This window comes from Mustela erminea, chromosome 3 (genome assembly GCF_009829155.1).
Source record: "Mustela erminea isolate mMusErm1 chromosome 3, mMusErm1.Pri, whole genome shotgun sequence".
In the NCBI taxonomy this organism is placed as follows: Eukaryota; Metazoa; Chordata; class Mammalia; order Carnivora; family Mustelidae; genus Mustela; species Mustela erminea.
The window spans coordinates 116062469-116088150 of record NC_045616.1 but is presented as its reverse complement, the minus strand read 5'-3'; the positions used below and the strand labels follow the sequence as shown (position 1 = coordinate 116088150).

The following is a 25682-nucleotide window of genomic DNA, read 5'->3' as shown; positions in this document are numbered from 1 at the left end:
CTGCGTGGAGCGGAAGTGCCCGACTTTCCGCCCGCTGTGCGCGGGGTACGCCGGGACTTGTAGTTCTCTGCGGACATAGCGGACCGGTTAAGCTGAGAATGTTGGTGTGGTAAGTTTGGTACTATATTTGTCAGACTTTCCCAGTCCTACGCACGCTTCCCCATGCCTCTGATCTCCGAAACCAGAAACTCTGGATGATGGGGCCCAGTTATCTGTGTTTTAACGAATCCTCCGTGCTCAAGTGTCAGAAGCATTAACATAGGTTCTAGCTGCATTCAAACTTTTCAAACGTAAACCATTGCTTCTCCCCAGAAACAGTCCACAGCGTGCTATAATTTTGAGCCTTCAAAATGAAAGGATTTTCTTGTGAAATAAGTCTTGTTAAAATATTACCTGAGAAAGTACAGAATAAATAACATGGGAACAGTCCAGAAAAAATTAAGAAATATAAAGTATTGCTGTGTTATTAATAATGATTATACAGAAATGTTGTTGCCATATGTATTTGTTTTCCACAATGACAGAAGCATCACTGTATTTGGTTCCAAAGATACCTCCTTCTTAGGGCCTGAATTTCCACACCTGTAAATTGAAGAGACTGTATTCTAAAACTTACTCCCCTTTAATTCTATGATACAGTGGTTTTATATTCAGGCAGCTATCTAATATACTCCGTAGATACTTCATCTTGAAGCTCAGAAACTCAGTTCACACTCTATAAAAAACTAGAAAGACATCACTAGGACATGACCAAGAACTTGGCGGGTTTATATTCTTAAGCATAGGTACAGACACGCTGCATTCAGTGTTTTATTGTAGTGGCTGCTGTCACTTCATTTTTCACTTATTCATTTTTAACAATGTTCATGTTAAAGCTGCAAGAAACCTTAAAATTCATTTGATCCAAACTGCTTAAATTTTACAGTGCTTTTCATTTTATAAATATTTATTGAGAATCTTCAGTGTGCTAGGAGTAAGGAATACAGCTGGGAACAAGATTGTTACAACCTCGGCTCTCTAGGATCTTAAAGGTCTTTAGAGCAAATATAATAATTAAAGAGACATTTAAGATAATTGCAGATAGATAGTGGTTGAAGAAAACAGGAGATAATGTTACAGAGAATGATGTTAGAGGAAAATAATGTTAGGGAGTGTTTAGGGCCTCTTTGAGGACACTGTATTTACGCTAAAACTTGAATGATGAAAAGGAGCTAGCCATAAAAAAGATCTGCAAGAAAAGAGTATCTGGTAGAAGGAACAGAGGAAGACTGATTCACAAGGGAGAAGTGAGATTGATTGCTGCCAGTTGTGACGCCTGTTAACAATGATCCTAAATCAAGAACCCGGAACTTCTGACCCCCTAGTTGCTCAGGTCAAGTCCCCTCTTCACATTGCATCCATATAATTATTGGAAGCATTTTCGAAAGGGTTTCAATGCAGCTTTGGGATTGAGGCCTGAAAGAAGCAAGTTGAAAGAATTGCCAGACAGGAAAAAAAAAAAAAAAAAAAAAGCAGAAATTGGGACAAAGCTATCTCAAAGCTTTGTCAAGATAGGAGTGCCGGGGCAGACATGAAATGTATTTGATTGGTGGGTCGGGAGAGGCAGGGAAAGATGAGAAGAGATAGGTAGAGAAACGGGGCTTTCAAATGAGAAGTTTGTTTCCTGTAGAAAGGACTGTCCAGCCCAAGATTCAAAGGATGGAATATGGCCAGAGGAGATAAGAAAGAGAAACTACCTTGCATAAATAATAGCTCAGCAAGTTAACTTTCAAACAAGCAGGTCCAGGGTACACCAGCAGAATGGGCCTGGTGTAAAAATAACCACCTTCCTTGCCCTGGGCCTGTTTGCAGATTCATAGCAATTCACAGTCAGCATCACCAGAATTACCTAGAGATTACAATGTCCCTGTCTACTTTGCTTGTTTCAGCACCAAGTTTGAAAGTGTCTAGACTTATTCCCGAGTTGTCATGCTGGGGCCTTCTAGAATGTAATGCCAAAAAACCTGCCTGTCTACCTTTGATTCCAGGGAATCCCTAATGGACTCAGAAGAACCAGACAAAGAGAGTCTGTTAAAAAGTGGTCTCCAAAGACTAACCATTTGCATGTCAACAAAGTGTTCTGTTTTTACCTTTTATCTTGCAAGTTTGGGAGCAGTTTCCATAGTAACTTCTTTGTGGCAATTTAAATGTGTCCATCGTAGAAAAATAAATGAGAAAATGTCCCACTCACCCCTCTTCAGGAAAACACATTTTTCACTAAATGAGCTGACACTTTGAGTAAGGCCAAAACAACGCAAGGTTTGAAAGCGGATGTCCTCAGATGTGTGAGGCGCTGTTGTAGATGCTGCCTCCATGTCTTGCATGGTTGGCTCCCTGGTGTTTCCTTCTGAGGATTTAATTCTTGGTACACAGGTGCGGCAACCATGGGAAGGCACAGCCCAAATCTCTCTTTAAGAGAACCAGTTGCAAGGAATGTGGATGGCTGACAGCTTCCAGGAGCCACTCCTCAGGGATCAACCACAACACTGACATTCAGGCTGCGCCCCCACTGGGTTACTCCCAGTCGGTGAGTGAGCACATTGGAGCCAGGCCATTTCTCCCCAGTGCAAAACTTCTGTACTGGGCAAGCATTGCCCTGGGCTCTCCATCAGCCTCGCTCAGTATTCCTCTGAGTTTTCTTGCAATCGGGGTCTTCCTACTCAATCTTCCTTCATTCTCTCTCTCTCTCTCTTAACCTGTGTCAGAACTTCTTGGAGTCTGAGGCTGTCCCCAACTACTTTTATTCCCTCTTCCCTTTATTCTTTGTAGGTGTTTCCCCCAGTTGATCTCTTATACATTTAATTCCATCTTGGTTCTGCTTCCTGCAGTAACTAAATTGACAGGACGGGCAAACAGTTCTACCTTGGTTTCAGTATTTGGCCCAGTGAGTCCTGTTTCTGATCACACTGACTGTTCCTCTTCTAGAAGTTGACATACTTGGTTTCTAATCACATTGTAAGAGTTGCTGCAAGAGCCATGCAGATTATATATTGCACAACCCTAGGGGCACCGTTTCTATGGACTGCGCTGAATGCCAGATGATTAACCACAGAGAGGAAGTATAAAGTAGTGGTTAGAAAGAGTAGATTCTGGATTCAGACCAACCTAGGCTCAAACTTTCCATCTGCTCTTCAGTGGGTTGGTCGTTTTGGATAAGTTAATTACACCAGTATAACACAGTGATTATGAACTGGACTCTGGAGCCAGCTTGCCTGGGTTTGAATCTTATTTTAGCTACTCACTAGCTGTGCGACCATGGGGAAATTATTTGCCACCTCTGTGAATCAATTTTCTCATCATAATTGTGAATAATAGAAACCTACCATAATGGGCTTTTCAGACAATTAAATAAAGGTAATGTTTAAAAACAATCTAGAACAGTACCATATACAAACACTCAGTAAATGTTAGCAGTGCTGCTGTAACTACTATTATTACTACTAGTCCTACTAGGAATTGTATTAATCAGTAAAATGTATTCGATGGTCAAGATCCTGCTATTTTCCAGGCACTGTGCTAGGTGGTGGATATACAGTTGTAAATAAAACCAACAGAGTATACAACAAATAGATGTAGTAGACGTAGTAAGTGCAAAGCAAAATGCTGAGAAATAAATGAAATAATGTATATAACTCACTTCACACTGCATCCTACATGTAGAAAGTGCTCACTAAATTCTACCTCATTATTGCTATCAAATCACTTATCTTCTGTGGATCTCAGCTTTTTTCCTTATTGACTGAAGTGTTATTCTAGCGGAGTATCCTAAACCTAGCCAACCATCAGAAATTCTCAGACATATTTAAAAGTTTCGGGGTTTTTTTCATCCTGACCTATGAGTGCCTGATTCACTGGTGTATTATTTTCTATACTTCTGGTCCCAAGGGACAGTAAATCCAAACTAGCTTAAGAAGGACACAGGAAACTGGGGAGTTTCAGATAAACTGTCCCAGAACTTAGCAAGTACTGCCAGAACTCTATTTCTGACGCTCATTTTCCTTTATTGCGGATAGGTTCCTCCTAGTTGGCAGGAAATAGGGCTACTACTTTGTGGAGAATGGGCTCCATTTTTTTTCAATTAGGCAACCAAGGGGGAAGATACACTTTTGTCTTTCATCCACTGAGTCTAATAACACAGGGAAGGACTCTGGCCCAGTTTGGATCACATACCTATCATGGGACCAATCCTCTAGAGAGAGTATATTATAGAATTGGTAGATCTAGGAGAACCACATGCAGTGGGGAAGAAAGAGTGCTCTGATGACAATCTCAAGAAAGCCTTGCTTTAGCAGACAAAAGCAACAGTTATTTATAACCATTGATCTGAGGAATCTGTATTATTTTTTAATCTCTTAAATGATTTTTCCAGGGTTTGGGATGCCCCAAGTTAGATGACACCACATCCTTTCTAGGTCTGACACCTTTTTCTCTCTTTTTTTAAGGTCTAAATTATACAAAGTTGAGTTTGTAAACCACAAAAGAGAAAAAAAATACCATAGGCAATAATAGGAGGAAGAGGTAATGAAGAAAGAGGGGGTTAAGCAGATTCCTGCATTGTGCAGCAACAGGTAAGCTGGTAGCAAGGCACACCCTTGCTAACTCTTTGTTCTGCTGACAGTTGTCCTCTTGGCTGAAATTTTGTCTCCTTTCAAGGCTGTCAGCAGGGCTCAGGTGGGCCTACTCAGAAAGCCTGGTAGGGGCTCCAAAGGGCTAGCACATTTGCAGTCCTTCTGTGAGAACTTGAAGGCACTGGCAGGAGGTGAGATGGAGGTAGAAGTCCTCTTGGAATCATTTCCCTCCCTCCTGGGCTTCTCTGTCTCTTGACCAGAGGTGAACCCAGAATGGATATTCTGCTCCTAGTGTCTAGTTCTCTGAAAACTCTATGCACAGGAAGCCAAAGTACAGTCATTGAAGCAATGAGGCAGCTTGTGACTGTGGGAACTGATCCTGCATTGTCAAGTCTCATTCAGGGGTGAATGGTGCAGATGTCAGAAAACTGTGCTGGCAGGTTTCTGAGGCAGGGTCTTTCTTAATAAGGTCAAGTGTCTTGGGAAAGCCCACAGGTGTCCAGAATTCACACAGAGGCTCTGCTAGTCCTTGAACTTTATCAGTTCATCAAAAGAATTGTGCTCTAGAGAAAGAGCTCACTGCAGTAGACATCAAAGGAGTCTGATGGGCAGACCACTGTTCTTTTTTTTTAAAAGATTTTATTCATTCATTTATTTATCTGTTTATTTATTTAGGTGAGGGAGAGAGAGCCCACATGCATATGAGCACAAGCAGGAGGAGGGGGAGGGGCAGGGGCAGGATAGGAGGGAGAAGGACAAGCAAACTCCACTCTGAGCGTGAAGCCCTACATGGAGCTCAACCCAGGGCCCTGAGACCATGACCTGAGCTGAAAACAAGGGTCAGACGCTCAACTGATTAAGCCATCCAGGAGCCCTGGCCGCGGCTTTTTAATAAGCAAAACAAATGTGGCTACAAACTTGGAGGGTCTGTTAGAACAAGGCACCTTTTCTTGGTGAGAAAGAGTCAGCATTCAACATTTATTGGACACCTGCAGTGTGCATTGGGGTTAAACAGATGACTAAAACCTATTGTTACCCATAGACCTGCTAGACTAATAGGGAAGATAAACATATAAACAAATAAAAACCACAGCAAGATATTTAAGGAGGCAGTGTAATGTGGGTAGAGGTCAGAGCACTGGCTGTGGCATTAGCAGGGTCTTGGTTCACATCACGTAGCTCTGGGACATTGGCTAAATTACTTGACCTCTCAGGTTTTGGCTCCCTCATTGGGAAAATTTTCCCTCATTGGGATAATGAGACTGATAAGAGCCCTAACTCATAGCATTGTTGTGAGGAATGAATGAGATGACACACTAAATTGCTTGACATGTACCAAGGACTCATTGAATAAGATCTATTATCTTTTTAAAATTGTTTATATCCACAGATCATGGGTGTTGTGGCAGAGGGTGTTAGAACAGGTTAATTAAATCTTTCAATAAACTTGTATTTGGACACTTGCCCCATTGCCAAGAATTGTCCTGTGAAAAACAGACACAATTCCTACTCTTGTGAATTTTGCAGTCTGAGAGAGGAGCAAATAAACCTTCCCCAAATCTATCATTTCAAACTATGATGAAAGCTACAAGAGGAAAAGAACGGGGTGCTATGAGACAATGTGGCAGTGGTATATCATTCATTTTTCATTCCCAAGAAAGTCCTCCCTGGGAAAGTAACGTTTAAGGTGAAGGTGGGAAGATAATTTTGAGTTAATGAGGTAGAGAGAGGAGGAGGAATCCAGATAGAAAAAACAGTCTGTGCCAAGGCCCAAGGTAGGATATAGCTTGGTATGTTCCAGAACATGAAAGAAGGCCCAGTGAGACTGGACAGAAATGGAAGAATGATCAGAGATGTGCGGGGGAAGGTGAGCCAGGACATGTTGCTTCTTTGCCTGCTCAATCCATTCTCCATCCTCTTCTGCCTTGTTGTGTGCCTCCTGACCTACCTACCCCCTTGGCCTCTGTTACCTACATTCTCCTGGCTTCTGGCTTCTGGTTGGGTTCCACCAGTGTTGTGAGGGTGGATCAGAAAATGCTGAAGCGATCAGTCCTGATATTTCTTTCCTTTTCCTTCCTGCTTCAGCAGCATGGTTCTTGCAGTAGCCTAGTCCCTCTGTGGCCACTCCAGGTGTCCCTGGGAGACCTGTATTTCAAGTTAAGGACCTGGTCTTTCATATTTTTATTTGAAGTGCAGTGAGAAGCTACAAACATGCTGTAGTTACTTTCTTGTCACATCGTTCCCCTACAGTTACAACCCATTTCTCATCTCCTCTTAACAGGAAGGCTGTTTTCTTCCCAAACAGGCTCTCTTCATTTCTTTTTAAGCCACAATTCACCAATTCTTCCTTCTCAAAACTCCCTGCTTTCTCAGCTTTCAAGATCCCACAGTCTTCTTTTCTTTCCTACATTTCAGGCTCATTAGAAATTTTTTGTTGCTCTCCCCAGCTTGTAGGTGTTGAGGGGCTCTCTAGAGCTTACTTCTTTCCTCTTTTCCACTGGCAATGCCAACCACAATCATCTCTCATATGAACTAAATGTCTCCTCATTTGTTCCTCCAAGATCTTTTCACATCATAAATTGGACCATGTTATTATTTGCACAAATTCTTTGATGGTTTTTCATGGCGTTTAGATTCTAAACCTATCAGAGGCCCATCCCTGGTCTAAACCGCTGTTATCCTGGAGGAAGACTGATACTGTCACCTTCATGTGGGTTACAATTCAAGGCCAGTTCTGAGAAAAAAGGGTGGTGATGGCCATGGGCCCAGCAAGTACCTCTCAAGTCATTTAGTGGCAGCATGGCAATACTTTTTTTTTTTTTAAACATTTAAAAATATACGTATTTTCCAGCCAGAGCCTCCCAAGGATAGGTCTTTGTGATATGGAGCGGATTATTATCACATGTTGGACTTTTGATTTAAATCTGGAAGTTACTACAGTTTGGTTCATAATTTGTTTATAAACCCTTCCATGTGGTAAGGTTACTTCTACTACTCTCATTCTTTTTTTTTTTTTTTTTTAAAGATTTTATTTATTTATTTGACAGAGGTCACAAGTAGGCAGGAGGCAGGCAGAGAGAGAGAGAGAGGAAGGGAAGAGGGCTCCTGGCTGAGCAGAGAGTCTGATGAGAGGCTCGATCCCAGGATCCTGGGGTCATGACCTAAGCTGAAGGCAGAGCCTTTAACCCACTGAGCCACCCAGGCGCCCCTAATACTCTCATTCACGATGTGTCGATTTGACTATTTTCAGAACATATTTTTTCCTTTTTCTTCTTTTTAATGCTAAATACCTATTCTGCTGACACCTTGTTAAAGAAAAGAAACCTCATGAGGGGTCTCCAACTGTGGAAGCTGATTTCCTGTGTATTAGCAGTTTTTATGGTTTCTGGTGAGTGCTATCTAAACACAGTTCCTATTGGGCATATATAACATTAGAATTTCCCTATCTTTGGTGATTCACCCTGAAGATGGCAGGTCACTGATCTGGCCTGGGAAGTCTAAGATCTGGACAGACCCAAACACCTACTGGGAGAGGAAGGAGTGGAAAAAAGATAGCAAGATTATGATCGTTTTAAGATACAGAATCATTGGGACACCTGGGTGACTCATTTGGTTAGGCATCTGCCTTCAGCTCAAGTCATGATCTCAGGGTCCCGGAATCAAGCCTGTTCAACAGGGAGTCGGCTTCTCCCTCTGCTTCCTCCACTTGCCCACCACCCCCGACTGCTATTGCCCCGGTTTATGCTCTCTTTTCTTGCTCACTCTCTCTCTCTCCCAAATAATTAAATAAACTTTCAAATAAAAAGAAACAGATTTATTCTCTTTCTTTTAATTTTTTTCTGCAAAATTTTGTATTAGTTTTTTTAAATTTCAAAAGTAAAACATGTTCATACATCCTTATGTATCTATCCCTTGACCTAGCAATTCAACTGCTAGGTAATTATCCAAGAGAAATGGAAATTATGTTAAAATTCTCATGTAGAATGTTCTTAGTAGCTTTATTCACAATAGACAAACTCTAGAAACAACCCAAGTGCCCATCAGTAGGATATGGACAAACAAGTTGTAATTCATCATTTGAATGGAACATGATTTAGCAGTAGAAGGGAATGAACTGTGAATATATACAACAACCTGGACAAATCTCACAGACATGATAGTAAATGAAAGAAACCAGACACAAAAAGTTATGACTCCATTTATATAAAATTCTAAAACCGGCAAAGTTCATCAAAGGAAATAAATGAGAGCTATTGTTGCTTGAGGTGGAAAGAGGGGTGGGAAGAGGAGAATTAAAAATAAAAGTTATACAAACTCATTTCAACAATTGAAAAATTCCAAAAATGCATAAAGAAAGTATAATCCCTTCCCATTTATTTTCACCCCACTATGCTAATCCTATTAAAAGCTTGATAGTACTTTTTCACACTCTTTCCCATGCTTTTATTTATTTATTTATTTATTTATTTATTTATTTAGAAGATTTTATTTATTATTTATTTGACAGAGAGAGAGATCACAAGTAGATGGAGAGGCAGGCAGAGAGAGAGAGAGAGAGAGAGGGAAGCAGGCTCCCTGCTGAGCAGAGAGCCCGATGCGGGACTCGATCCCAGGACCCTGAGATCATGACCTGAGCCGAAGGCAGCGGCCTAACCCACTGAGCCACCCAGGTGCCCTTTCCCATGCTTTTAAATACAAACAAAAATACATGTGCACAGGGGCGCCTGGGTGGCTCAGTGGCTTGGGCTGCTGCCTTCGGCTCGGGTCATGATCTCAGGGTCCTGGGATCGAGCCCCGCATCGGGCTCTCTGCTCCGCGGGGAGCCTGCTTCCCTCTCTCTCTCTCTGCCTGCCTCTCTGCCTACTTGTGATCTCTGTCTGTCAAATAAATAAATAAAATCTTTAAAAAAAAAATACATGTGCACATATGCAGGTTTTGCTTTAGGGTCATGCTATACACAGTGCTTGCTTTTTAAAATACCTGCTTGAGGGGCACCTGGGTGGCTCAGTAGGTTAGGCATCCAACTCCTGCTTTCAGCTCAGGCCATGATCTTGGGGTCATGGGTTTGAGCCCCACACTGGGCTTTGTACTCGGTGGAGCAGTGGAGAGTCTGCTTGAGATTTTCTCCCTCTGCCCCTCTCCCTGCTCCTCTCTCTCTTCCTTTCAAATAAATAAATCTTTAAAAAATACAATAAAATACCTTCTTGATAATACATCATGGATATCCCTCCAGCTCAATAAATATAGATATAACTCATTCTTTTAAATATTGGTATAATTCCTTAATATGAATGTGCCATAATTTATTGAACCATTTGGCTAGTGATGAATAGTTAGGATGTTTCTATTTCTGTTTTTGCCACTGTAAACAATGTTACAGTAAAATATATCTTTGTACATCTCTCTTTACATATGGTGTTTAGATCTCAAAAGTGGGAACAGGAAAGGATAAGTGTTTTTTATTTAATTGGATATTGGCAGATTGTATACCAAAGAGATTACAGCAGTTCTCACTCTCACTAAGCAACATATTGAAAAGCTTATTTTGTCATGTCCTCATTAGCTCTAGATGCTATTGCTCTTTTGAATTTCTGCCAATTGAATTGATAAAAATATGTTGCCTTAATCTCAAAGTAGTTCTAACTAAAGTAAACCTATGTTTTCATACCTTGTATAAGAGACTCTTCTAACATCTCTCCCATTTTTCAGTCCTGTTCTTGGTCAGTATGGCTCACATTCCTCAAAGTGGCACTTTCAAGTGTTTTGGGAGATAGACGGCAGGCATGTCCAAGAGGGAGCTAGTCCCATTATTTGTTGGTTTGTTTTTTGGCTAAAAATCTTCAGCCTAATAGGAAGAATTCCTTATTTTGTCATCCCTTGTCAGAGCAGGCTATATATTTTCATCTTGGTACCAACAAGAATCTGTGTCTGTTTATTTACTCACTTGTATTAGGCAGGATCACAGAACTTAGAACAGAAAACAGAACTCAAGTCAAAAGGATTTGATTGAAGAGAATGAAGCAAACAGACTATTTATAGATGCAAGGTCAGGGTTAAGGGTATTAATAAGGATGTCAAAGCACTTGGAAGTAGCTCTGGTGAGGAGCCATTTATTGCTTCAATTATTTATTGCTGTGTAAAACTGCTCCACAACTTAGTGTCTTGAAACAAAACAAAACACCACCATTTGTTTGCTCAGAATTCTTCAATTTGAGCAGGGCTTGGAGGAAATGGCTTATCCCTACTCTGCACTTGGTGGAGTTCTCTAGAGCAGCTCAACTGGTGCTAGAAGAGGATCCAGGATGGGTTCACTCACATGTCTGGTGTGCTGCTGGGGGGGTTGTCTCTCCTTCCATGTGGTCTCTCATTTAATAAGCTAGCCTGAGCTGTTAATAGGTGGCTAGATCCCAAAAAAGTCAAAATGGAAGCTGCCAGGCCTTTTAAAGACTTATTGAAGAATTGACCAGCCTCCCATTTATCACATTCCAGTGGTCAAAGCAAGTCATAAGGCAAATCCAGCTTCAAGGGAAGGTGAAATAGATATTCCCTTTTAAGCAGAGGAGCATCGTGTGCATATAGAGTTGAGAGGAATCTTTAGTAGCCACCTTAAAAAAAAAAAAGATTTATTTATTTACTTGACAGAGAGGGAGAGCATGCGTGTGCCACTGGGGGGGAGGGGCAAAGGAAAGTGTGGGAGAGAGAGAATCCCAAGCAGTATCCCTCACTACCCTGAGATCATGACCTGAGCCCAAATCAAGAATTAGATGCTTAAGAACTGAGCCACCCAGGCACCATATTAGCCATCTTTGAGGATAATCTACTACAGATGCTTCAGTACAAAAAGATAGGAAAGAATAGTTTCCAATGAGATCTGGCTCTGTGGAGGAAGGTCTGCCCTACAGGAGATGTAGTAATTGAAATCTGCTGCCATAACTGTGGGGCTGAGGCAGGGGGAGAAGGGCTGAATTACCCTGATCTCTTTCTTCCTGCTTTCTGATTTCCTGCCAGTACAAGGCAGCCTGATTAATATAATTCAGAAGTCAGCCCCACCTTTCTAGAAAGCAAAGCAGCTCAGAAAAGGCCACTGAATGGACTGGGAATGGATTGGGGCATTGACGAAGAACAAGTATTTTTTTTTATTATCTGTTCCTGACATTAGAATTTAAGTTTCATCAAGGGAGGGGATCATCCATCCTGATCATAACTGATTCCCTGGAGCTAACAAGTATCTGGCACTTCCTAGATACTCAAAAAAATGTTTTGAATGGACTTGAGGTTAGTTACCTGAGGAGGAGTCATACACTTGACCTTCCTTCTTTCTGATACTGCAGAAGAAACACCTAAAACATGGCAAAATGGAGGTTAAGTGACAGATGAAACCAGCCTGATCCTAAGGCCACAGTTACACTCTGGGGCTAGTCGTGGTATAAAATATGAATGCACTTCCCAAGAGTCTGACATGGAGTGCTGCTGGAATATGTTTAGAGTCATAGCACCCAATTGGATCTCCCTGGTTATTGTCAGAGCATTGTGCTTTCCTCCTTTGCCTCCCTGATGATGGACTTAGGTGCCCTAAATGAAGTGATTTGTTTTCTTTAATGTAGGACTATGAGAAGCCACAAGCTATGCTTTAAAAAAAAAAAAAAATTGACGTATAATTCACATACTATGTATCCATTCCTTTAAAGTGTGAGTTCAAAATCAATGATTTTTCATATATTTACAAGGTATGCAACCATCCCACTTATCTAATTTCAGAATGTTATCTTTGGTGCCATTCCCCCCCCACCCAAACTCCTATTCATTAGCACTCACCTGCCTTCCCCATCTCCTTCCAGCCCCTGGCAACCACTACTGTATGTTTTGTCTCTGTGGATTTGCCTATGGTAGACATTTAATATAAATCGAATCATACAATATGTGATCTTTCATTTCCGGCTTGTTATGCTAAGCATAATATTTTCAAGGTTCATCCATTTGTAGCATATATCAGTCCTTCATTTCTCTCTCTTTTTAAAGATTTATTTATTTTAGAGAGAGCGAGAGAGAGAAAGAGAACACGCTCAGTGGAGGCACAGAGGGAGAGGGAGAGGATCCCAAGCAGACTTCCTGCTGAGTGTGGAGCTCTCTGCCGTGCTCCATCTCAGGATCCAGAAATCATAACGTGAGCCAAAACCAAGAGTTGGATGCCACCCAGATGCCCCCATTTCTCTTTTGTGGCTGAATACTATTCCACTGTGTGGATATACTATATTTTGTTTATCCATACATCAATTGATGTACATTCTTTCTACTTTTTGGTGACTTGAAGTAATGTTGCTATGAGCATTTGTGTAAAAACTTCTGTGTGGGAGCGCCTGGGTGGCTCAGTGGGTTAAGCCTCTGCCTTCAGCTTGGGTCGGGTCGTGGTCCCGGGGTCCTGGGATCGAGCCCCGCATCGGGCTCTCTGCTCAGCAGGGAACCTGCTTCCTCCCCTCTCTCTGCCTGCCTCTCTGCCTACTTGTTTTTTTTTTTTTTCTCTCTGCCTACTTGTGATCTCTGTCTGTCAAATAAATAAATAAAATCTTTAAAAAAAAAAAAACTTCTGTGTGGACATATGCATTTTATTCTCTTGAGCATATACTTTGGAGTGGAATTAGGGGGGTCAAATGGTAATTTCGTGTTTAACTTTTAGAGGAACTGCCAGAGTGTTTTCCAAAGTGGTTGCACCTTTTTATATTCCTCCCAGCAACCTATGAGGGTTCAAATTTCTTCACATCTTTGTTAACACTTGATTACAGCCATTCCAGTACGTGTGCAGTGGTATCTTATCGTGGTTTTGATTTGTGTTTCCCCAGTGGCTATTGATGTTGAGCATCCTTTTATGTGCTTACATGCCATTTGTGTATCTTCTTTGGGGAATTGTCTATTGAGGTTTATTTGTCTATTGAGGCTTAATTGTCTATTTGTTCATATTCTAATTGAATTGTCTTCTTATTGTTGAGTTGTAAGAGTTCTTTTTATATTCTGGATATAAATTGCTGATCAGGTAAGTGATTTGCAAGTATTTTCTCCTATTGTGTGGTTGTCTTCTCACTTTTTTGATAGTGTCCTTTGAAGCATGAAAAAATTTTAATTTGATGCAGTCCAATTTATCAATTTTTTCTTCAGTTACTTGTGGTTTGGGTGTTATATCTAGGTTAATAATAGTGACTAGCATAATTACTGCTTCCTGGCTTACATGAAGAATTTTTGTTTCCTTCTATTTGAGCACTTTTGTTTCAGAGATCATTCTAGGATATCAAACTTGTATTTTTTTTTAAGATTTTATTTATTTATTTGACAGTAGAGATCACAAGCAAGCAGAGAGGCAGGCAGAGAGAGAGAGGGAAGCAAGCTCCCCACTGAGCAGAGAGCCGGATGCGGGACTTGATCCCACCTAGGATCATGACCTGAGCCAAAGGCAGAGTTTTTAACCCACTGAGCCACCCAGGTGCCCCAAACTTGTATTCTTGATTAACAGAACACTGAGCCCATCCAGGGAGGTGGCAGAGGTGATGGTGTAAGTTCCAGTTCAAGAGTTCAAGTCTGAAGACCTGAAATCCAGGAAGGCAGATGTCTAAGCTCAAGATAAAACAGATATCACAACTCACAGGGAGTTTTTTTTTTTTTTTTTTTAAAGATTTTATTTATTTATCAGAGAGAGAGAGGGGGAGAGAGCGAGCACAGGCAGACAGAATGGCAGGCAGAGGCAGAGGGAGAAGCAGGCTCCTTGCTGAGCAAAGAGCCCGATGTGGGACTTGATCCCAGGACGCTGGGATCATGACCTGAGCCGAAGGCAGCTGCTTAACCAACTGAGCCACCCAGGCGTCCCTCACAGGGAGTTTAAATATGCTCTTCCTCTACTATTTATTCTATTTGGGCCCTCAGTGGATTGGATGGTGCCTGCCCACACTGAGAAGGGCCATCTGCTTTATTTAGTTCACCAGTTCAAATGCTAATCTCTCCTAGAAACACCCTCATAGACAGACCCAAAAATAGTGTTTTACCAGCTATCTGGGCCTTCCTGGTTGACACATAAAATTACCTATCACAGGGATTAAGTGAGTTTAAAAAGATGCCCATGAAACTGTATTGGGGGAATAACTGTAAAATACTTTACAGATAAAAAGAAGGCAAACATCAAAGCTTTGGCAAGAGTTGGACTAGGTTGTGCAAAAACAAGCTTTGCTCTGTGATTAGCTGGGTGACCTTGCCCAGTCACTTGAACTCACAAGTCTCAATTTCTTGGTCTGTTGAGTATAGGTAATCTTGCCAAATCTAAAGACCTTTCTGTGTTATTATGAGATTGAAATGATGTAGTAGGTATAAGTGTTTTGGAGAAACTAACTTGTTATTTTGAGCATTGAGAATAATTCATAGAGACTCGCTTGCTTTCATCCTAAAAACTGACTTTGAGTTGTTTATAGTACCGATTTATCCCTTTGCTTAGGACCAGCCCAAAGCAATGTTTACTGTAATGAAACATTAACATGAGATTTCTCACCACTTGGCTGGGTGATGGCCAGACCCTGGTACTTGGCTCAAAGAAAGTAGTTATACAGCGTTTAATAAGTACCAGGCCCTCAGGGAGCTCTGTGAATGCTTTTGGTGCTATGGTGAAATGTAACCAAAGACTATCAACCACAGTCTTTTATTGGTCACTTAGAATGTAGAGGAAGTGTATTTAAAAAAAAAAAAATGATAACCTTTTTGGCATTGCGGAGGAGTTGGAAGACCTAAGCCTTTGTACCCTCAGCCACTTACCTTCCATCTCTCCCAGGCATTTATGCAGAGAAAAGATGGTTTGCCCAGAGGAATCCAATTGGAAGGGGGGGGGGGGGGGACAGTGAAACAAACCAAAGTAACATAAAGCACTGATTCCATTGTTGAGAAAGACACACTTACAAATTATGAAGTATTTAGGGATGATATGGTATATCCCTATGGGTTGTTTTAGACTTAACTGCTTCTGACGGTTAATCTTTGGAAGATACAAGTAGATGCAACGGTTATTGACAGGCTAAGATAGAATAAGATCTTTAATTGTCACCTATTGTGTCAGAGAGAGACACACCAAAGAGGTCAAGATTCCTGGAGTACCAACAACTCCCTTCTCTACTACCCCACCCCTCCTGACAGATTTCTAAGTGTTATTCTACACTGAGTAACTCAGAATGTGAGATATTTCACCTCTGGTGAACAAATCACCTGGTTGGGGAAGGGGGATAGCCCTGGGACAAGAACAGTCCCCGTGAGGAAAGATGGCATTTTCCAGAGTGAGGTAGAGAGGAAGGAGATGCCATATGAGAAAATGAAGATCCAGAAACAAGATTAGGATCTGGAGGTTTCCAAAAAGTAAGCTCTCTTTATGAAGGTTTTAACCTCTTAGGTACTTTTTCCTTTTACTACAAAAAGTCATACCCAGTATCTATAGTTTTATACAGTTTCCTTCATACTCTCTGATTTCCTTTTGCTTCTTCTAACCCTTCGGTAAAGTTTGATACACAGCTAGTTATCAACTGTGTCTCAATTTTCTTTCTTTCAAAATATTTTATTTATTCATTTGAAAGAGAAAGAGTGAGTGAGAGAGCACAATTGGGGGAAAGGGGCAGAGGGAGAAGGAGAAGCAGACCTCCTGCTGAGCAGAGAGCCATTCTGAGGAGCTGGGTCCCAGGACCAACTGAACCACCCAGGCGCTCCTCAATTTTCTTATTATAAAATGGAGATAATACCCACGATGTAAGTGAGGATTAAATGAATTAGTGCATGTTAATTAATGTGCTAATTAATGTGATTTCCATTAGGACACCTGGCAGTACCTAGCACATAAAAGTCCTCTGTATATGTTCGCTGTTGTTGTAACTGTTATTACCACACCTTCTCCTCCTCTTCCTCTTTTTTTTTTTTTTTTAAAGATTTTATTTATTTATTTGGCAGAGAGAGATCACAAGTAGGCAGAAAGGCAGGTAGAGAGGAGGAAGCAGGCTCCCTGCCAACCAGAGAGCCCAGTGTGGGGCTCGATACCAGGACCCTGGGATCATGACCTGAGCAAAAGGCAGGCTTTAACCCACTGAGCCACCCAGGCGCCCCTCCTCTTCCTCTTCTTGAGACCTTTCAAACATCAAGAGGGGCAAGGGCTACTTTCTTTTTTTGAGGCAACTAGTATATTAAAAAAAAAGGAAATTACCAAATATGATTGCAAAATATTGTGGCATGCTTTAAACATTTACATATAACAAATTAATGCTTTGCAACACACACAAAAATACAAGCCATAAAACTGTGCCCTTCATGGGGTAATTACACAGTACATAAATTCCACCCTCTGGACCCCATAGCTCAGGAATTAGGATGCAAGCCTCAAGCTACAAGGCAAGCTTTGGTATCTTCCAGTCCTGCCAGCCTATCTTCCTATCTTTGTATCTAACCTCATTTGGAAATAGCTTTAAAGGTAAATTTTAGTCCTTTCCTGAATGGGAGACCAGACAAAAAGGCTCTTTTGCATCCTCCTATCCCCAATCCTTTGGGCTCTAGGTAGTTTCCTAAAGGGAAGTAAGGGCCCCTCCCCCCAGACCTCCTCCCACCACCTTTGCAGAGAGAGGAGTGGCCACGGAACAAGCTGCTTGGAGGAACAGTGTCAAGAAGGCAATTCCAAAATGGACAAATCATTATTGCCTACCTCAGCTCTTTTACTATATGCAGAGGGAGGTAAATCTGAGGGGAGAGAGAAGCTGACATTCCAGTGCCTGAATAATAGACCTCCTCCTCCTGGTTGTATACCATCCACAGGCAAGCCTGGCTTCAGCTTCATGGGATCGACCTTTTTTTTTTTTTTTTTTTTAGTTTTTATTTACATTCCTGTTAGTTAACATACAGTGTAATATTAGTTTCAGTGTACAATGGAGTGATTCAGCCCTTCTATATATCACCTGATGCTCAACACACACAAGTCCGCTCTTCAATCCCCATCACCTACTTCACACCCCGCCCCCTCTATTTTTATCAGTTACTATAGTTTCTGTTCTTTTTGGTGTTCAGCTTATCCCAACTTTGGCCAGGGAGAGCTTTTTTACTATGGTTCCTGAGTCCTTTTTACTTCATATTAGACTTTTTTTGTGTTGCTTCCTTACTTTTTATTATGAAAAGATATCGAGGCTGTCTTTTATATTTCCTGCCCCAACCTAGAGTCAGCCATTTCTCTAAGGAAATGATAGTTAGAGGCCACAATCTGAAGAGAAATGCTGATTACTATTGAGTTTATTAATTCTTAGACTTTCTAATGGAAAGAGTTTGGAAATACTTTTTATTTTAAATAAAAAAGATATTATGAATTCATAATAATCTAAAATTTGTTATTACAGGGTATTATTTCTTTGGTTTATATTTTTTAATATTTTATTTATTTATTTATTTGAGAGAGAGAGGGAGAGAGAGAGAGCACAAGGAGGGGAAACAGCTAAGGGAGAAGGAGAAGCAGTCTCCCCACTGAGCAGGGAACCCTAACTGGGGCTTGATCCCTGGACCCAAGATCATGACTTGAGCTGAAGGCAGACACCTAACTGACTGAGTGCCCCTAACTTCTTTGGTTTATATATTTGATTTTCTTTTCTCCTATATTGAAATCTTGGTTCTTATAAACATTAACAATTACATATTTGCTTTATTCCACCATGTGTTTAATAGTTTCAGAATAATAATAGCAACACTATTGCTAAGAATAGATTATTAAAAATAGTTCAAGGTATTTTTTGTGGTTCTTTTTCTCTACTAGGGATATAAAGTCAAATTACTATGTTTTAAAAGTCATGTGAAATAATTTCTTTCAAAATACTGTTAGCTTTTGTCTTATTTTGTTTCTGTTTCTTTGGGAGTATTTCTATTTTTATTTTTGGTAGTTAATCATGTGAATATTTATGTGGTTGAAAGTCAAATCTACAAAATGAATTCTGTTCAGAAGTTTAATTTCTCACTTTATCCCCTCTACCCTGTTTTCCCCTCCCCAACAGGTAACAATCTGTTTCAAATCTATATAAGCATTCTATATAAACTATACGTAAGTGTGTATGTGTTTAAACAGAAGTCACTAAAATAACTTTTCTCTGCTTTGCTTTCTTACTTGTTACACCTTGGAGGTCACTTCATAGCCGTTTCACAGCTTAGAGAACTCTGCAGGCATGTAATACTGTTTATGCAGCCGGCATCCTACTGCTGAACAAATAGGTTGTTTCCAGTTTTTTGCTATTCCAAATAATGCCAGCTTATACTTGGCAAAGTAGGGATACAACTTTCCATATTTTGTAATTTTGCGGGGGGGACAGATACTTGAAAGTAGGATTTCTGGATCAATAAGAAAATGAAAATTTTTGAGATATTGCTAATTCTCCTTTATACAGGCTGTACCATTTTGCCTTCCCATTATCAAGGAATGAAAGGATCTGTTTCCCCAAAGTATCAATACAGAATACGTTGTCAATCTTTTGGATTTTTTTTTTTCCAAATAAGTGGCAAAAGATAGGTGAGAAATGATATCTCAGCATTGTGTTAATTCACATTCTCTATCAGTAAGGAGGAACTTTTTTTTTTTTTTATGTTTAAGTCATTTGCATTTCTTTTCTTTCTTTCTTTCTTTTTTTTTTTTAATTGAAAGGGCCCTTCTTTCTGGCTCCTCCCTTTCCTGATCTCCAGTCCTTTCTGGATCCCTGGTGCTTTCTGGTTCTGTCTTTAGGCCTTTAGGTACAACAGTCAGCGTTGGACTTCCTGTACCTGCACCCTTGTCAGGGGCCATTGTAGTAGGAGGACAGTGAGAGAGAAAGGAAACAATAGGTGTTCTCCCCATCTCCTTGGGACCACAGCCTCTCTGATCAGAGAGGAAGTCTCCCCTCCTCAGAATGTTAGGCCTCTGTAGGCCCTGGCTGCTTTTATTGCTTTTATTTTATTGTCTTTTCTGTTGCCACATGGGATTACCTCAGGGCTGGTGCAGGAGAGGGCAGAGAAGAGAAGAACTCCAGGCAATTTTTCCATTTTTTTTTCACCTTAGGAGTTCCCCTTTCCTCTCCTGAGGCCAGAGCTAGAGGGCTTCTTCTGGACCTCTCTTTTTCCCTGGCCAGTAACCAGCTCCAGATATCAAAATGTCTTGAAACCAGGTTGGGACACCAGAAAAAAAGAGAAGGAAATTCCCTGCTGGCTTGGTGGTACCTCATCTTTTGGTCCTCTTCAGTTTGAAATAAGAAAACACCATGCTTCCTAGCAGTGTCGAGTGGGAGGGCAAGAGAGGATGGAATGTTCTTACCCCATTTTACCTGGAACTGGAACCCCTGCCTCAGGCATTTTACACTTATTTCCTTCTCTGCTTGAAATGCTGTTCATCCAGATCTTTAGTTGACTAACTCCTACTCGAATTTCAAGTTTTACAGCAAATGTCACCTGCTCAGAGAAGCCTTTCCTGGCCGCTCTCTCTCATGCAGCCTCTTCCAATCCTAGATGCCCTTTACCACATTAATCTGTTGTATCATCTTCATAACATTTATTACAACCTGAAATTATCTTCTTTATATGTTTAGTTGCTTCTTGTCTGTTTCTTTCCCTACTCTGGGAATGCTTGACCTATCTTGCTAATGTCTCACCTGCCTTTAGAACATTGACATGTAGAAAGTACTCAAAATAGGTATTGAATAAAAGAATGCAAAGGAATTAAGCAGCATTTGGGTAAAATAATATTCATTGGCCAGTGGTCTGAAGGAGGTGCTATCATTAATCTAAGACCACAGACATGGGGCTGTGGCCATTGTGGTGTAGGAGTGGGAATCAGGATTGTGGGGATTAACCTCCCCCTGGCACTGCTGTGGACTTGCTCTGCCATTCTGGAGAAGTTGCTTCATCCCTTTAGGACTTAATTTTCTCATCTGAGACATATTAGAATGAGATTTGTTAACACAAAAGTCCTTCCAGCTTCATTCAGCGTTTAAGGATTCTCAAACATTTACATCAAGAGTAGACCTCTAGGGACGCCTGGGTGGCTCAGTTGGTTAAGCAGCTGCCTTCGGCTCAGGTCATGATCCCAGCGTCCTGGGATCGAGTCCCACATCGGGCTCCTTGCTCAGCAGGGAGCCTGCTTCTCCCTCTGCCTCTGCCTTCCACTCTGTCTGCCTATGCTCGCTCTTGCTCACTCTCTCTCTGACAAATAAATAAAATAAAATCTTAAAAAAAAAAAAAGAGTAGACCTCTAAAGTCGCACAATCAGATAAATAAATAAATAAAGGAAGAGAGAAATAAAGTAATTAATTAATAAGTTAATTAATTGATTAAGTTACCCGATCCAAGAGAATCAGTTATACTGGAAGAACCCATCTCTCTGCAATACCAACTCTTCCCTGGCAGGAAGGTGAATGACATTATTATAGGGAAAAAACTCACCTTAGGTTCTGACCCTGAAATGATCGGCTTGCTTCTTTCTGGCAGTATATATTTCCTTTAACAATATTTCCTTTAACTTTTTTTCTCCTACAATTTCTATAATATCTACTCTTTTTGTTATTAAGGATTTTGTTCATTTATTAAAGAGAGAGAATGATAACAAGAGGGGGAGGGGGAGAGGAAGAGGGAGGAGCAGACTCCTTGCTGAGCAGGGAGCACACTGAGATCCTGACCTGAGCCAAAGGCAGATGCTTGTCTGAAAGACCCAGGCATCCTCATGTATAATATCTATTCTTTTTTTTTTTTTTTAAAGATTTTATTTATTTATTTGTCAGAGAGAGAGAGCATACAAGCAGGCAGAGAAGCAGGCAGAGGCGGAGAGGGAAGCAGTCTCCCTGCCAAGCAAGGATACCGATGTGGGACTCGATCCCAGCACCCTGGGATCATGACCTGAGCCGAAGGCAGCCGCTTAAGGTACTGAACCACCCAGGTGTCCCTATAATATCTATTCTTAATATAGGCCCCACTTCTGTACCATGGTGTCATTTTGACTTTGGGATTTCAGGGTGTTTCATTATCCAGATTCCTTCCTTACCTGCCCCCCACCGCCACCGCACACACAGCAGACCAAAAAAGGGGGTTTCCTGAAACTTTTGGCACTGTCTCCTCCCTAAACATTTCCCAGCACTGACCCTCTGGTTAAGTCTGGAGAATCATGTTACATCTTATTAAAATCATGCCTCTCCTTCCTGCTGTCGTAAGTGTAGACACAGAGATCCTATTATTTGCAGCAGACATCCTGGGCACCTCTAATTTGGCTTAAGTATTTTGGTTTTCATTGAGTTCCTTGGGAGATTGGCTTTGGGAGACCTCAGGTCAGACCTAAACATGCTGAGCCCCAGAAGTCCGTACCAGGAATGTGGTTGTATGGAAATGATGTGTTTTGCTTTTGTATTTCTCTGTAGTGCTGGTGTGTGATCATCGTCAAGTTTTCTGCCACAATAGAGTGAATGGCATTTTCAGAGAAGTCAGGAAAGAGGTCCTATGTTCTCCCCATCTCTAGTTTCCTATATGTTTTCATCTATTTACCAGGCCTTAATATTCATTCACCTACAAAACATCTGCTGTGTTCTAGATACTGTCTCACCCATGGCATGAATCTACATGCAAGGCGAGCTTGTATTTCCCTTCACAGATACTCTGACCTTTGACTGCTCTTCAGTTCTTCCAATACTGCCTCTCTGACTCTCTGATGATATAGCACCTGTGGTTTCCTTAACATCAAGATAATGAAATTGTCATTCATAGTATTTTTAAATGACCTGTAGAATGATCTGATAGTCTAGCTGCTGGGCTATGGGGTATAATTCAGTTTTGCTGTTATAGAGTTTTAAAGTAAGAGCATCTATGGACTAGATGTACTATTGGGAGAGAGTTACTTTTCATTATTTGTGTGAGCCCACACTGGAGAGTTATGCAGAGATTAAAAAAATGAATTGTATAATCATTACGTTTTAAGTTCAGAGATGTTCATTACCATGTTATGTATCATCCAAAACATTGGCTACGATTTCTTTTTGTCCACCACTAGAGAATTAATTAAATAAAGTTGAAGAGAATTAAGTACAACATTACAATTGTTTTAGAATTGTGATACTATTATATTTATAATTATTATGAAAGAAACTAGGTTATAGCCACATGTGACCTGATTTTATTTTTTAAATTATAATACATATAAAAAAATACAAAACAAGTTAAAAGGGTAAAAACTGTTATAATTATTTACATGTAAATGAATTAATTGTAAATAAATATATTTATCAATAGAGTATATATACATGTATGTATGCCCAGATGTGTGTATATGTGTGTGTGTGTGTGTATTTGTTAAGTTGAAGGAAAACACCAAGTTCTCTCTCCATAATTATTAGTAATCTGTGATGATCTCTCAATTAGGGTGATTTATAATATAGCATAGTGGTTAATCTCATGGACCCTAGAGCTGGTTTGCATGAACACAAATCCTGGATCTACCAGGCCATTTGACCTTTGGCAAGTTGTATAACCTCTATCTCTCTATAAAATGGGGATAATAGGGCGCCTGGGTGGCTCAGTGGGTTAAACCTCTGCCTTCGGCTCAGGTCATGGTCTCAGGGTCCTGGGATCAAGCAAGCATCAGGCTTTCTGCTCAACAGGGGGCCTGCTTCCCTGTCTCTCTCTGTCTGCCTCTCCGCCTACTTGTGATTTCTCTCTCTGTCTAATAAATAAATAAATAATTCTTTAAAAAAAAAATAAAATGGGGATGATAAAAACTGTACCTGTCTCATGGGATTGTTTTGAGTAATAAGCTAGTTAAGATAGGAAAAGTGTTTGAAATAGTGCCTGGTATACAGTAAGCTCTATGTAAGTGTCACTATGATTTTCAGTTTTATCCTTATTATTAACAACGATTATGTAGTCTTCTATACTTAGAAAACAATTCAGTAAATGTTATTTTTAACCAAAAATGTATTGCATTATTGATGTAATCTTTCCAGAAATGTTTCCCCCTTGTATCATAAGTGTGTCAAGTTAGTAGGAAATGACAATGAAAGTACTGTGCATTTAGGTTTCTAGAATAAATTATTTAAAAGCTATAAATAAATTCACCTTTTCCTGTCCACTTATTCTCAGACATAGGCAGATAATGAAGAGTTTCTCCTCCAGCAATGGTTGTCAAACTTTGGCAAGCATCAGGATCCCCTGGAGGTCTTGTTCAAACCCAGATTGCTGGGCCCCACCCTCAGAGTTTCTGATTCAGCAAGTCTGAGATGGAGCCCGAGAATTTGCATTTCTCAGAAGTTCCCAAGTGATGCTGATGCTGCTGATTCTCGAGACCACACTTTGAAAACCACCGACCTACAGCACCCAGTGCCATGATCAAATGGAAAAACCTGTGACTAGAGAATCATAGAACCCAGTTCTATGATCTTCCTCCTTTCCTCCTCCCTTCCATGAATGCTGGAAGGGAGGGGCACCTCCATGGGCCAGGAGCACCTACCATAGGCCAGGCACTGGGATAGATGCTGGGGATAAAAAAAAACCAAAAACCAAAAAACGTTCGTGGTCGGTGAGCTTGCAGTCTAGGGAGAATCTTAGGCAAAGTTACTTAATCTAATTTCTGATATCATAACCAAGAAATGAAGGGTTTAAGTATTAAGTCATTTTAATGGCAATTATTGAACATTTACTATGCCCCATGTTCTGTGAAAGGCAAAAACAACACAAAACATTTGCTTATATGATGTTTTTAGTAAGCAAAATATATGCATAAATATTATTTCAATTGATCCTCTCACCAAGCATTTGTGCCTGATAAGATGTGTTGAACATTATTCCAGAGATAAGCCAACCAAATGTAAAGGGGTTGCCATTTTGCCTAAGCTGGGAAGTAGTTAAGAGGGCCTTGAACTCAGTTCCTTTTTTCCCTTTTCAGAGTCTTCCATCTATATACCATTTGGAACTAAATTTTCTCCAAAGTCCCTTCATGTTCTTTCTGTGATTTTGTGATAAATATTGGTGGAATTAAAAGGTTATCATTTTTTACCTATTGTTCTAAAGCTGTGGGTAATACTTTTAGATAAGCATTGGAAACTCACTGAACATTGTTGGTAGTGGAGCTCAGCAAATATTTATTGACCATCTGATACAGAGTAGAGACTATATTAAGTGTTGGAGATTAATCATAGGTATAAAGTATAAATAAATAAAATGTAGGTAAACATTTTTATATAATAGGATATATAATATGTTGTATATAATAATAAATATATATTATATATAAGAGGATATATGTGTATATATATGGATGTGTGTATATGAATATATATATCTTCTGTTTTTTAAAAGGTCTTAAAGTCTAGTAGGACAGATGAACAGGAAATAAAATACTTCAGTACAGTGTGGGAAGGACAGTGACAGAATGCCTACGGTGCTAGCAGACAACAGAGTGAGTATACAAACAACCTGGGGAAAGGATTGGGAAAGATTTTTCTAGGGACCTTGTGTCTCAGCTGATTTTTTGTGAGATGAATGATCAAAAGGGGGTGGGAAGCAAGTGATCCCAGCAGAGGGACCCAGATGAACTAAGGCTCCAGTGTGTAAAACAGCAGGGTATGTTCAGGGGGTTATATGTTCTTTACTGAATCTGAAATGTGATGTGTGGCTGTGCTTGTCTGGAAAGGTGGGCAGGAGCTTCATGAGTCACTCTTGGACATATCCTGTATGTGGTAGAAAGACTGTATCTTTCAGGTGGAAAGCTTGGGTTCTCAAGTCAGACCATGTGTCCTTGACCTCAGTTCTTACATGTTATTAGCTAGTGATCATAGGCAATGTAATCTCCCTGAAATTTAATTTTCACAGATCAAAAATGGGGATAATAATGCCTACTTCTAAGGTTTGTTCTGAGGATAAAATGAGTTAATGCATGTATGGCTCTTGGTGTAGTGTTTATCACAAGATAAGCTCTCCCAGTAATGGTAATATCTGACAATAATGATGATGATAATTATTATTAGAAGGGCTCATCATAAATGCCTAGTTGTGCATCATAGTGTAATTATATTGAAAAGTAAATGTTTGGTGATGACTCTCAGGGAA

General features: G+C 40.4%; 1 long non-coding RNA gene across 1 annotated transcript; it reads left to right on the top strand.

The window, feature by feature from the left end:
• The first annotated feature begins 9 nt into the window (after window positions 1-9).
• LOC116586774 lies at window positions 10-25028 on the top strand. The gene is made up of 3 exons (XR_004284147.1): window positions 10-109; window positions 4482-4607; window positions 24933-25028. It is a non-coding gene; the product is annotated as an uncharacterized LOC116586774 (long non-coding RNA).
• Window positions 25029-25682: the final 654 nt, after the last annotated feature.